Source organism: Parasteatoda tepidariorum, chromosome 10 (genome assembly GCF_982258835.1).
Source record: "Parasteatoda tepidariorum strain Cologne lab strain chromosome 10, Ptep-v5.0, whole genome shotgun sequence".
Taxonomy (NCBI): domain Eukaryota; kingdom Metazoa; phylum Arthropoda; class Arachnida; order Araneae; family Theridiidae; genus Parasteatoda; species Parasteatoda tepidariorum.
The window spans coordinates 73,823,838-73,839,509 of record NC_141764.1 but is presented as its reverse complement, the minus strand read 5'-3'; the positions used below and the strand labels follow the sequence as shown (position 1 = coordinate 73,839,509).

The window sequence follows — 15,672 nt, the reverse complement described above, 5'->3', positions numbered from 1 at the left end:
TGTGTATGAGAGTCAAATTCTTTCACATAAGAATATCGAAAATAGGTGTTAAATTTAAATCTCTGATTTATGACAAGTCGTTTACCACTTCCCTTTTTCTTTATTCAAAATATAAATCGTAAAATATCTTATACTGCTTCCACTTTGACTTACATAAGAAATAAATATGTGATGTGATTTTTCAGCACTGAAATTTTCGATTGGCCACTTTAAAATATTTTGCGCTATGAATAATATTTCCTGATATATAGTTACGATTTAGAAAAATAAAATCGGTTGCATTATTTTTTTTTGATGTTGTCATAGTAATGCTATTTTTTTGTAATGGCACTTAAATATTTGAGTTAAAAATGCTGTAAAAACATTTAAAAATGAATTTTAAGATAAAAATAATATTGAAAAATTTTTTTCTATTAAAAATAACGTTGTTTAAATTCGTTAGAATTTATCAAATTGCGCTGCGAAAACAACGATGTTAGATTACAAAGCACAAAATTAAAATTATATTGAAAACTTAAAATTTTTAATTAGAATTACACACCATGCATTTAAAAAGTAAATTCATACTTGTTTATCAAGAATTTGTTCAGATATTAAATGGAATTAGTAAACTTGTGATTTTTTTTGTCATTTATGTTGCATACTCTTAAATGGGACATTTTTCACACGGAGAAAAAATACTTGGTAAAATTGCTGTTCCTTAAAGTAATGAGAATTCTGGTAAAATATCTTAATTCTGGTCAATTTAACCAAAACATACTGTATTTAAACCATTGATTTGGTTCCGTTTGTGTGGTAATGGTTTAAAGGGTTCTGGTTTTTAAAATTGTAGTTCTTCTGCTTCACGTTTAGTAATAAATACAAAACTGAAAAGTAAATTTATCCGAATAAATGGTTTCTGTGCAATAGTATCATATTAAAATTACTACATTTTTTCCCATTTAGTATCAAACAGCATTGTGATGCCACAATTGGCATTACATATTTTCTACCTTTTAAAAATAACTTTAATTACTTAAACTTATTTTATTAATTGAATTATATTTAGTTTAAATCAGAGTTAATCTTTTAAAGCAAACATTAAATATTTTACTCGTCTCTTATCGATCAAATAAATGTAACGGCTAACTTCTTATTTCAGAACTAATGCAGACTCATTAATTCACTGCCGCGCATAATCGAAATCAAAAATCTATTTATAACTTTTTACCACAATTTCTAAATTTCTTACCACAAATATATTTGAGTTGATATATTTTAAGATAATATTTTGGTTTAATATAAATTTTCTACGTCGATTTTATTATTATCGTTTTGTTGCTTGATGTAATTTTAATTCGCGTGTTTAAAATTTAAGTGTTATTTAGAAATAAAGTTTTACTTCATCTCCCGTTTATTAGTTTAAAATAATTTTGCACTTTATCTATGAACTCAGTATTATTATTGTACTGTGCAGTAATTTTAACGTTCGTTCTAAATGTTGAATATAATTAAAGCTTTTATTTATAAATAAAGTATTATAATCTTTATATTACTTAACTTTAGTTTACTTATTTCATTGAGTTACCAAAGCCTTCTGGTAAGAGCCCGAAACGGATTATTTATGATTCTATTCTCGTATTTTCTATTTTCAGATGTATTGGTTACTGTTTCGTTAATCGGGCTGAAAAAAAATCCCCAAATCGTGGCGAGCAAAATTCGAGACATCATAGGCAATGGCACTTAGTCTTAAGAACAACTTGGCGTAAAGTATACAGTGTTTAAGAAACTTTGTTTGGTATACTGATAAGTGGCAATTACCCTTAGAAAAACATCAGTGTAGAGTACACTGGACAAATGTATACCGGGCAGTGACAAACCGGTCAAAGGTGTTCACATCTCTTGATTAATGAGCTTATTAAAAATAATAAACAGTGATAATTATCAATTGATTATCATGTTTGGAAAAAAAATTCCATAATCGCCAACGGCGACCTTTAACGGAAGACCGCCAGACATTTTATGCAGAGTGTCTTAGACTAAAAACACACTTTAAATTTTTAACGAAAAATATAAATTGTTAAAGTGATCAAAATAAGGTATGATTTTAGATTATGTCAATGGAACTGTTTTTACTCACTTACTTCTCAAACAGTTGCGTGGAATTAAAGAAAATATACTATATTTTTGTCACTTCACAAACAAAATTCAATGTGAAAAATCTGAACTAATGCACAATTCTGTCATTAACTATTGAATAAATTTCAATGATTTTTAAAAAAAAATTAATTATGGCAATAGTTAAAAAAATATCCTTAGTTTCAAGCTTTTACGGGAAATCATTAGTAACTCCTAGGTTTTACTGCAAAGGCTTGGTAAAAAATCAGAAGGGAATTATACTAAGGCTCTGTTGTCGCATGAAATTATGCTTTTTTAGGAATAATATGCTATTTAAATAACTCATGTGAGTTTGCAACAGTTACTCCTGACTGTTAGGTTAAGTTTAGTCCATGTTTAGCCGACCCCCTATGTGTTTATTCTGAAAATGGTACAATACGTTGTCCATATGGAGAAAAGCTACAGTTTTGAGAAAATAAAAAAATTTTAAAAACTTGAGAATAAGGTTTTGATTTTGATAATTTTCATCTAGGCGAAAAAATGTCTCTAAATTGGTGATTTTTAAACTAGGTTTCGTAATTTTTAAAATATTTTGTTATTTGTCCTTTCTAAAGGTAAGGCACTTTTTTACCACAAGATGACATACATAATTACGAAATTATAGTTTCGCTTCAAGAGTAAGGCACTTTAACTGCGATTTTTGTTTTATTTTCCATGGCGGAAGAACTTCAAAAAATCATTTTAAAGTATACTGCGGACTTTCATCTCACTAATTTGGTAAATCTTAGGTTTCAGGTTATACCGGTAAAACTTAGAATTTATCAGACTTCGGACCATTACAGTAATATTATCATTTCTTACTCATTTAGTATCTTTAATCCGTGTATTAAACGTTGAAAAAATTTGCAATTTAATCATGAATTCAGTATCATATTCTATCTGTTGTATAGCAACTTAGATTGGTAAATTCAATGTTAAAATAATTTAACTGATTTTCTGTTGCCTTAACAACTTCAATTGGTGAATTCATTGCTAAAATAGTTTTACTGATTTTCCGTTGTATAAAAACTTAAATTGCTGAATCCAGGGTTAAATTAATTTTACTGATTTTCTGTTGCCTATCAGCTTAAATTAGAAAATTCAATTTGAAAACAATTTTACTGATTTATTGTTGTCTAAGAACTATTTCATGGCCATATAATGTTAAATTTTTTTCTCTGGGAATAAATTAATTTTCATCTTACTGTAGCCAAATAGATATAATTTGCTTTCTTAATGTTAAAATAATTTTTAACATAATTTTATTACTTCTTTTTTATTTAATTTTTGACTTCCAAGGTTGTCCGAATCAGCGCTGCCTGCGTAAAAAAATGGCAATTCATCTTATTCGAATTCCGGAGATTTTTGTGGTGAAGCAGAACTACAAAAGAAAAATTGAATCTGTTTCTTTTCCACGCAGAACGAAAAAAGGAAAATGATCTTGTCCGTTGGAATATGGATATTTCAATCAATCCTATGTTTTCAAAAAATACCAGCTGGAGAAATATTTCATTCGATCTGTAGAATGAATAATGTTGACTTGAAAAGGAATTTGACATGGCAGACGATTTGTTGTAAGAACATGAAGAATATTGGGCGTAAAGTTATAAAGAATGAATTGTTAAACAAATATTCCATTTTAAGGATTTTATTTATTTACTATTTTAAACACCTATTACATGTAAGATAAATGCTAGAAGTTTTAGACTGTAAAATAACTAAAAAATGAAGAGAATATTCTACATTACAACTAGTTATAAATTTTAAATGTAATTTCAAAATTTCTAGTCATATAAATATAGTTGCTTCATTATGCTAACATATTATAATCAATTATATTCATATATATATATATATATATATATATATATATATATATATATATATATATATATATATATATATATATATATATATATATATATATATATATATATATATATATATATATATATATATATATATATATATATATATATATATATATATATATATATATATATATATATATATAATCAATTTTATACCATATATGCATGGAATTGAAATAATTTATTTTACTTGATTCGTTTTTCAGAATTTCAACAATTAAGTATCGAGCAATATTTTATCAATACGAAAATTAAACATAGCAAAATTATCTAGGATAGTAAGGTTAAGGTTAATGTTCTTAATGCTTTAAGAAAAGTGTTTAGTTAATAAAATTAAATTCCCAAAATGGCGAAAATATTTCGATGTTAAAAAAAGTAAAGAGCTAGAACTCCTCTTTTCATTAATTTTCTTTTAATACCATGAAAAGACTGAACGTTTTGTAACAGGAACTTATCAAATACTCATACATTAATAATAAAGAGAGAAACGTTCAATGAAATTAACAAAAGGCAAGGGTCTTTTCCCCCTTTTTGGATAAGGTCTTGTTTATGCAAATTTGGGAAAAATTTATTCATAAGTTCTTAAATTGAAAATTAGAGAAAAATTGGACTCTCTCCTCCGTGGGAGGAAAATAAGTTTCCGTTTTTGTGGTTTTAAGAAAATCTTTTAAAAAAGTGAAAATATACAATTTTTACTGTTACTGAAAAATACAGCTTAGAGCATACTGAAATAAATATCTGTAACAACGAAATTTGATGCAGAAGTTATAGGTTTTAATTGACTAATTGAAGATTGAGATGAAAATAGGATAATGAAAAGGACAATTGAAGATGAAAACTGGATCATAATTATTATAAAACTTTTGTTCAGCTGTATTTGTAGAGCGCGAGAGGCAGCATTAAAAGTATATTTAATAAAAAAGACTTTCTAAGTGAAATTATTTCGCATAATAGTATCATCAAGAACAGGCCATGGGAGATAAATCCCCTATGAACTGCCAAATCCAAAGGGAAATTAAAAAGTGACTGAATTGTTCCCAACTGATAGTTAGGAGCATGGGAAGGGATCCATGGTTGGCGATTTATGGAAAGATAAAATAACCATAAACAAAGCCAAACCCTCCGTAATTAGTATTAAATTTAAAATAATTTGGCTGTAGCTAATCGCGCCAAAGAGGATAGTGAGTATTAGTATAATCCTGTAACTGAAACGTTTTTGTGGTAAGAGAAAGAAAGATTAAAGAGTTAAAAATAGATTATGATGCTCGATTTAGTCACAGCAGAAAGTGAGTCTTACATTTGTATTGAAATAAAAAATGAATTTGCTGTTACATTGATTGTTGAGAAAAGAATAAATTATTTATATTAGCTTTTTATAAAATGTAATAAGAAATTAAGTAACTGGTTTAATTTAGTTAAAATTTGAATAAGAATGATTAGAAAAATAAATTTAAGAAATTAAAGAAATTTTAAAAGCTGGGAAATATGTAATGCTTATTATGTCATCACAATATATGAGTTTGAAATATGATTTAATAAATTTTTAAAAAATACTTACAAAAAATATTTTTCTCTTATTTCATTTTGGTGGTTTAGTAACCATACAGGTTGTAAGTATTTATATAACCATATAGTTTTGTTTCACAGTTTTTCAAACTATTACTAGTTGCAAACCGTTAAGGTTAATGTTCTTAATGGTAAACATAACATTTAGTTGAATTGACAGACTGCTGCTGGTTACTATGCCGTAATTTTAGACTGAAAATTCCAACAACGTGGCTTAAAGAATTTCATTGAATAAATGATTCCCTTTGCTAAACCAAATGGCTTATTTTCAGTAAAGAATTTCGCTTTGAAATAATTCAGAAATATTCCGTTCTTATTGTAGGAACTATTTTCATGATAATAAAATTTATGGTGGTGTTTAATTAGGATTCTAATGAAGATTAAAATAATTCTGCTTCTGTAGTTAAATCTTTACAGTGGTTTAAATCTTTAAAATGGGGACATATTAGAGAGAGGGTCATGTTAAAGAGCATTGACTGCAAAATGTTTTTGAAAATTTGTTATGTTTTGAAAAAATGCTTTAGAAAATTTTAGAAAATTCTAAAATTTGTAAAATGTGTTTGAAAATTTTAGTAGTTCCATTTTAGCAATTACTTATAATTGTATTTATCAAAATTCTTAGTGTTATTTAAAATATCGATTCCCGTAAAATATATCTTTACATTTTAAATTTATGTAAGTTAATGAAAATTTGAGCTAACGAATATTTAAGTGAATTATTCTTAGTTTTAAATTGATTTGTGTGCGTCCCGCAGTAGACTGATCGTAACGCCACGGTACACAGTAGAATATCGAAGTCAAGCATCACTGGCTGCCGTCAGTAAGCGGGTGGGGGATCACTTTGATCTGCCTGCATAGGGACCGAGAATGTGCGGTATCGGTCCTCGTTAAACTGTTCTATTGTAAAGCGTTCGACTTTACGAGCAAGTCTTTGGGCTGCCAAAACAGGGAAGCCCAACCCTCTGCAGAGGATCAAAATTTGCGATTGCATGTCTTCGGATCATCCTCAAGGATGTACAACTCTAGCGCGGCGTAAATAAAGTACCAACCTGCAAACCTATTAATTTATAGCTGTTTTCTCTTGTCATTACGTGTTATTTATAATTAATCAAGATTGAAATTATGCAGGATCCATAATTATACAAGATTCATATTTATACTGGACCTGTAATTATAAGGGATCTGTAATCACACAGGATTTATATTTATTCAGGATCTATAACTATACAGGACTTATAAATATAAAAGACTTATAATCATACAGAATATTTAATTAGACAAGATCTGTAAGTGAGCAAGATTTAAATGTTTAGAACTATGGAAAGAAACAATTCGAAAAATTGCTTTGAAATTTGCTTAGTTCTCGAAAAGTGAAACACTTCGTATGAAATGTGATTAAGAGTTTATTTAAATTGTAAACTTCTAACACATTTTAAAATTATGAAAAATTGAAAAATAATACTTTATTTTTTAATAACTCAGTTGTGTTTTTCTGGAATGAAATATTCAATTTCGAAATGTTATTTTTGAGAATACAAGAGATAAAAAAAATTGGTAGAAAGAATAATCGAAAGCCTTTAACAAGTTACGAGATCTTGTTTTGCTTTTCTTTCTTTTTTTTTATTTTCCGGAAAGAAATTGTTTTCCTCGGAAAAGCTACAAACAGATAAAAAAAAAAGAAGAAAATTTTAATCTAGATTCCGTTGATGGATAAAAAGCTGATACTTTGCGAAAAGCAACAACCAGGCTTCATTAAAGAGAATGTGATAACTGTATCTAGCCAAAGAATTGCATTCGTTTACGTTTACAGCTAGAAAGCTAAAAGAACTTTTTTTTATTACTTTGATTCTATTTGCTTGGAAAGATCTTTTTTCCTTATGTGTGAGTTTTGTTGGAAACGAAATCAAAAAAAATAAATAAACTTTTTTTTTTTTAACAATTTAAATGATTTTGAGCTCTAAATGTGAAATAAAAAATTACATCATGCTTTCAAAATATATTTGAGAACAAATTATTGAAAATTTAATGTAATATATATATATATATATATATATATATATATATATATATATATATATATATATATATATATATATATATATATATATATATATATATATATATATATATATATATATATATATATATATATATATATATATATATATATATATATATATATATATATATATATATATATATATATATATATATATATATATATATATATATATATATATATATATATATATATATATATATAATTTCTTCATAATTTATTTTATTTGTCATTTTCTTTAATTTGTGGGGAGACCACATCACACAAAAGGCACTACGATAGCTCATGAAGAAGCACTGGAACTACTCCATGAATCCAATCTTAAGCTTCGAAGGTAACACGTGTCTCCTCCACTGCATGCTCTGTCGCTATCTCAACAAATTAATGTATAAAAATTGGTTAATCTATTCGAATTACTAAACCTGCACAAATGCACGATTTCATTTAACACATAAATAATCAAAAAATAAAGAATAAACTTTATATCCTGAGCATGCAGAGAAGGATATCGAATCTTGAAGGTTTTTGCTCGAGCGACAGCAAAAATCGAAAGTGAGCGTCCATCCGGGCAATATATATATATATATATATATATATATATATATATATATATATATATATATATATATATATATATATATATATATATATATATATATATATATATATATATATATATATATATATATATATATATATATATATATATATATATATATATATATATATATATATATATATATATATATATACATATATATATAACGCTCGCCAACCGAAAATTGTTACGCAATCTTATATGGTTTGCTTCGCTCGCTACTAACTTAGGTACATTGCAATGCACAAAATTCTAAGAATTAAAAACAATCATTCAAATCCATACAACAACTTTTTTTAAAAAGAAGAATCACATCTTTTTAGTAAATACTAAGTCATTAAAATAAATTTGAATTCAAATAAATGACATGTAATTCGTTAAACCTATTAGAAATGTGCTATGGTATAAAGTCTTAGGATAAAATTTCTAAAACAGATAGCTCTTTAAAAAGGTTAAAATTTTGGCTATAATTAAGTCTATTAAAAATTGAAATAAGTGAATTGCAATGGAAAAACCTGCCTAAACAAAACATTGAATTTCGGAAGAAATCTCATTTCTTGAAAATGCTCTCTCTTGTCAAAAAATACAAAATAAACTGACCTCAAATAAAACTCAAAGGATTTCGAATCAAATAATTAAGGAAACTACTATCACGTTTAATATAAAAGGAAACTTTATTAACTAAACAATAAAAATACAGCATCGCAGTTCCAAAAAACAAATCTCACACTCACTCAAAAAAAACAATTTACATTCTAGTTAGTCACCGTAGCAACCACAAAACTCTTCTCGTTACCATCTATAAACGGATATATAATAAATAAATTATTTAACAAAAAATACGATGCGCATGAGCACATAATATTTTACACTCCGGTTATTTCAGTTTCCGTTTTTAAAAGCTCTATATGTTGAGCCACCTCAACTAGATTTGGCATGTGACATTTTTAGCGGTAATCATTGGTCGATTTTCTAGCGTTGCCATTCGGGGAGTTGTAATGAGGCTTTTTTTTGTCGCCGTGTAAGAGAAATATATATATAGATTTATCTTACTGAAACATGTTGCGTTAAAATTAACGGTATAGTATTTTATGCTAACACGCTAAAAATAGATTTTATGAATGATGCACTAAAATACCGCTACTTTATGCCGTATTTTGATTCAGAATTTTTTAAACTGTATGGACGGAGAATTGTCATAGGGGCGAAGAGGGAAAATTTCTAAATATGCTTCTAACTAACTATCTATATTATAAAATTATGGTTGATTTTTACTCTTTTACTCTTTGATTTTTACCTTTTGAAACTTCCATAGGTCGCCACCCTATCAGAGTTTGTAATATAAAGTATTTAAGTAAAGTATGTAAAGTTTGCGTGCAGTATTTTGGATTCTCTTTTAAATTTTCGCGAAGTTTCTTTTCTCCAATAGAGATCTGCAATCGGCAGTTTTTGAAAGGTAGTTAAATAGTCAACATTTACCTGTTTTTAAAGTTCTGAAGAAATATTTATTTTCTGTTTTTTTTGTTGTCTGTTGTTTGTTAGTTTTTATCGTTCCTTTATAAAGATTGATAATTTTAAAGTCAATGGACTGAAAATTTCATCAAATTTGCATCGCAAATTAAAACTCAGCTTAAAAGCGATATTTTAGAAATGTCTACTCAAATATTTTTTTCATTTTAAATTCAAAGAAAAAAAATAGACACACTAGTCACTGCTTCTTTTTATCGAAGGTTTTTTTATAGCAATAGATTGTAATTATCTTAATTTAGAAATTGGCTTAAAAAGTAATAGTTCAATCTGATCAAAAAATATTATTTTTACTTACAATAACGAAGAAAATAAAACACATGAGACCTTATTATTTGTAATAAATTATTTCACAGTAATAGATTGGAGATTTCATTAAATTTGCATAAAATTCAATCATTTTTTTCATAGAAACAGTAAACGCAGTATTCTTTTAACTATAACTTATTTAAAAACTTAAAAGAAACAAAATAGAGCAAATTCTTAGAGGACTTTCCTTCTCGGAAATATTTTCTTGCGCGTTTCATGAAGTACTTTACATCACGCAATACCTCTTTGTCTAATGAAAGTTAAAAACAAAATCATGTTATAGACAGCTGTGTTTTAGATTCAAAAAAATACCCTCCATGTTTTAACGCCAGACATTCTTTCACGACATAGTAAAGAATAGTGAAAAAATGTACAGACACCTGAAATAGTTTAAAAATCAATAACTGAGCTTATGGCAGGTAATAATTTTTCTTGCTCTAAGAAAGAAACTGGGAAAATTTTCAATAGAAATTCTCTTTCATCCATCTTCTTTCTATTCCTTGGGCACGTTTTGGCGGGGAAAAAAAAGTTCACTTAATGCGTTTAGTCGCAGTCAATATTTATCCTCAGGTGCTTTTAGATAGGAATTTCTTAAATGTTTCTCTTGGCTCTTTTCATTCTTTCTAACAAAAATAGATTTCTGCGACTCACTTTTCGTCGTCCAAAAATGAAATTTTAGTCCAAAAGTGCACATTTACACGTGAAAGGTAGCCATTAATCTTTGGAATGTTGCCACATTGAAACACGAAATTCTTGAGGTTGTATCGCTTGGAGCTCTGGAGTATGCAGGTCGTCTGGAAATAAAGAGATTTCGTTGTTAGTTTAAAGTCAGATCTTGTCAGCTTTCATTTTATTAAGAAAATTATGAAGGTAATGTGAATATTTAATTTGTTGTTTTAGTTTCGAAATGCAGAAAATACTAGGAAGACGAAATTTTTGCCAGCTGTATTGTTGTTAACAATTAAAATGTCATATTGAGGAAAATAAAAATTTTTTAAACAACTAAAAATTTAATTTGTAAATACGCTGCTTTTTTTCTGAAAACGCATTATTAACAAATAAACAAATCAAAGAATTTAGTTCTAAATTAGTTTATGAAAAAATTTCCTTTAATATTTTCTAAGGAAGGTGGTCTTTGACATTGTCAGAACTTTTCCGTATGCCTTAAATACTATTTGATTCCTCTACACTGCTTGGACGCGACAACAACAAGGTAAGCGATAAGAATTGAGAAAAGAATCACGATAATGAATATAACGATAAAAAGGAAAGGGATATGAAGATAATATTAATAGGATATGACACTGGCTAAGAAGATAAGAGGATATATAAGAAGATAAGAATATAAGAGGATTCTGGATATGATGTTAAGAGAGATAGAACATGACACTGGATGAGAAGTAAAAAGGAATAGGATGTAATACTGGTTAAAAAAGAAAGAAAAAGACAAAACAAAAACAAATTAATGCCTGTTTCGTTTTATTCTTAAAACAAGAGTTTGCAAACTTTGGTTACAGATTTTATCCATTTATTAATATGGGGAGGGATTAACGTATTTAAAATTTTCAGTTCTTTTTCGTTGACGAAATACTTTTAAGTAGACTTAAAAATAAATATTAGCGATTAAGTTAGGCTTTACATTTAACCACTTCGTACTTTTGAATTAAAAAGCTATCATTGATGAAAAATTAAAAAAGTTCCTCATCATAATAGAAAAAATTTATAAAGTAATCTTATAATATATCTTATAAACTTATATTATTATAATAGAATAGTTTACAGAGGGCAGTTGTGGACAAGTTGTGATTGTAAACTGCTGATAGAACTTAATTGATTAGCTAATAGAAAAAAAACAATACTATTGTCTAGCTCATAAAAAAATATTAATATTAATTACCTGATTGAATAAAGATAAGAATGCAATTTAATTGTTGAAACTGATGCATTTCTATCCGTACAAATAGCTTTTTGTATCTAGAACATATTTTATCAATCCTCAAAAAGCGGAAGAAAAAAATAAACATGTGCTGGTAGTAATAAAGTTTTCAATGACAACCAAGAAATGGAAGTTTGTAACGTTTAATTTTTGGTAACTTTTTATAAATTATTAAATTAGTGTCATAAAAAATTTAACTCGTAATTGCTTTCAGTTTTCCTTTTTTGCGAAAATTTCATTACAGGAATGTTGATCAATAAATTAAATAAAAAATATTCATTATTTTTAAAATGCATCCTTTTTTCTTGAAAAAAAAGTTCTGTACCGTTCTTTTTTTACGGAATTTCTTCGCATATTTAACAATTTAAAGTCTTTTTGCTGATAAAGCGGTTTCTCTCCTTTTTTCAATCTGGTCACTAACGAAATAAAACCGTCAGTTGAAACTCTTGGTTTTGCCATGCAGTTTTACGCTCCGTAATGTAAAGTTATCTTTTCTCCAAGCTTACTATTATTTTCTAAACTTGCTCTTACATTTTAGTAATTACTTGTTGAATTTGGCTGAAATGAATATCGTATATATAAAGATTTGAATATCGTATATATAAAGCTGCGATTTGAATTTATTGTTAAATTGGTACAATATTGAAGTGAATTTCACATTATCAATATTTCTTCATAAAAAAACACTTGAACTTGCAGTGGCTCAAGGGACAGAGCACGCGTTTCCCAATTAAGTAACCCAAGTTCGACTCATAGCGGGGACATGGAGATACAAATTTTGCTGATTTGAAACATTTACATCTGCTGAGAGTATAGACTTACTTCGAATTTTTAAAGCGAAAACTTCTTCCCATGTGATAAAAGTCTGATGAGACAATACTTTTACTTTTATTTGTAATTTTTGTTGTAAAAACTTGCTTTGTTACGATGAAAAACTAGCTTGATTACTGATTTTTTCTACGTAATTTTTACTTATAAAACTTGTTATTAAATGGAAAAAAACCTTTGAAACTACGGATTAATTTGGCAAATTTTACGGTTTTGCACAACCAGTGGATTGTAACCGTAAATTTTACGGTATTTCTTTCTACAATGTAGTTTTTCAGAATTATATTCTACAGTTTATCCATAAAATTTTTTGTCGATGTGCTTTAATGCTTTATAATGTTTTAATGCTTTATAACATTCTATTTTTTTTAAAAATATCTCCTTTTAAACTATTCATATTAAACATTAAATTCTGTTCATCTATATATTATTATTATTATTGTGAGTTAGTATGAGCAATTGTACAATAGTACGGCGGTCTTTTTATTTATACCTTTCTTTTTTTAAACACCCACGTATACTAATAATATTGTATATACTAATATCATAAAATGGTTAATGGCTCCCTTAAATGGTTAAATTTAAAGCTTTTATTCGAGTTAGTTAAAATAATTATTTTTAAAAATATAATTTTTTTTACAGTTTCAGGCAACATTCTAAGTTGTGTCAATCAACTATCTGTTTAAATGCACCAAGTTTGAGGAGGAAGATTGTAATATTTAAGACAATCAATACCATTCTATTTAAATATAATGGTGGAATGCCGTATCTAATAAAACTAACCAAATCACTTTGTTCTTTTACTTAACTCCTGTGCAAAAAAAAAGATAGCCCAACACAAGAAAAAAAAATATTGATCTGTGGGAACGGCACCTAATCCTATCGCTTAGTTTTGGGCGTTGACAAGATTTTTTTTTAGTTGCCACCCTTTCTCTTTATAACAACTAATTCACAGCGAAAACGTGACGGTTATCAGTTCACATGGTATCATTGAATCTTCATGTCTTTTCTGATGGTGTTTAGTATCATGAGAGCGGGATGAGTTGATATAAGGGAGTAAAGATATCGTTTTCTGGTCAACCCCTAACTCTTCTCTTTACCTCACAATTCAATCGTTGCCATGGCGACCGATGACGCTGGTGAACTAGAAATGACCTAGTGTCGATGGTTAACTAGTTGGATATCTACCTATACATACGGCGAGACTGGGTAGAATGTAAACAAACCGAATGATTCGGGATTTTGTACCGTCTATTGTCAATTGTTGACATTACAAAGATAGCGTTGATCCAACTTTAATTAAAGTAAGTGATGTATTGGAAATAATTGTTTATACCGGATATACCGGAAAGTGATTTATTATATATTGAAAACTTGATGCTGACAACAGTATGGAAATTTATATTAAATCTTTAGAACTAATTAGAATAAAATTTTTTTCGCAGTAACGCAAATTCAATGACTGCAGAAATTTATAAATTGCATATAGAGCAAACCACAGCATTTCTATTGCTTATTAAATGATTTCTCACAAGCGTTACTTGCTTCTCTTATGGCATGTTTTTTCTAAAAGTTAAAATAATAAAGGTTTGTTTTGCTTTAGATTTTTATATTATCAATTAAAAACGGTTTTTGTTCAAAATTGTTTTTTACTTTTAAATAAATTGTTTTATGATAAGAAAATTAATCCTGCATTGCTAGAATTTTCTTTTTAAAAATATGGTAAAATAAATAGCAGCAATCTGCCCTTCCAATTAACAATTAAGTTTCCTAATGGAATCATTTCCTTACTTGTGCAGGTTTGAAACCGTAATTTATTATATATTAAAAAGGATTTATGAAAAGTGATTTATTATACATTGAAATAACGAATATATATTCTGAATAACGAATATATAATGAATTCTATATTGAATGGAGGCTAACAATAGTGTAAAAATTCTTAATACATTTTTGGAACTAATTTTAATAAATTTTTTTTTAACCGTGATGTAAATTCAATTAGTTTAAAACGACTCGATAATAGTTGTATTTTTTGACTTAATAATCTAAAAGAAAATTTAAATGAGTAAAAATAAAACGAAATTGCAATCACATAATTTATTTCTCACAAACATAGCTGACTTACAGTAAATTTATCAAATGTTTCAAAAAATACAAACTGAGTAATGAGGAAATATAAAATTTATCAAATGCTTTTTGAAATAGAAAATTTGCCAGATTATCATTAAAAAGAGAGGATCTTTGATTCTTACTGTTTATAAACTATCTCGATGTTCTCTAAATGAAGGATTTCTTAAATTTTATTAACTATCATGGTAGTCTTCCAATGAGCGATTTCTGAATATTTATTAACTACTCTCAATTAACTTCAAATTTGGAACCAAAAACACAAAAACGGTACGCTTGATTAGTTTGGATTATTAGAAACATATTTTACTTTCTGTTACAATATATTCATTATTCCTTTTAAAGATTTTTCGTCTTAATTTTAAAACAAATCGCGACATTTTTGTGGCTTAATGATTTCTCATAAACGAACCTTGCTTTTCCTTGCACATTATTTCCAAACCTTGAATATTATTTACAAAGGTTAAAATAAGGATCCCTTTTGCTTTTAATTTACATATTATCAATTTAAAATGACTTTTTTTTGCACAAACTTGTTTCTTACTTTTAAGCAAATTATTTTATGATCAGAAAATTCCAACTATTCTGTTACAATTGTATTCTAGAAATACGGTAAAATAATCTGCAGCTGTTTGCCCATCCAATTAATTATAAAGTTTTCGATTTGATGATTCCTTTACATATACGGGTTTGAAACCGTTCACAACTGGTA

General features: G+C 27.1%; 1 protein-coding gene across 3 annotated transcripts in view; it reads left to right on the top strand.

Moving 5' to 3' along the window:
* The window catches only part of LOC107453302 (suppressor of lurcher protein 1), a 1,096,374-nt gene that overhangs the window by 287,570 nt on the left and 793,132 nt on the right, over positions 1 to 15,672 (top strand). Inside the window, exon 1 of one of the 3 annotated variants that reach the window (XM_071184106.2) lies at positions 10,803 to 10,936. The exons of 1 other annotated variant lie outside the window; for it this stretch is intronic. The gene's annotated coding sequence lies outside the window, so the exon portion shown is untranslated. Of the gene's footprint in view, positions 1 to 10,802; positions 10,937 to 13,714; positions 14,135 to 15,672 lie in introns of those variants that run through there. One more of the 3 variants, XM_071184105.2, reaches the window with a different exon arrangement.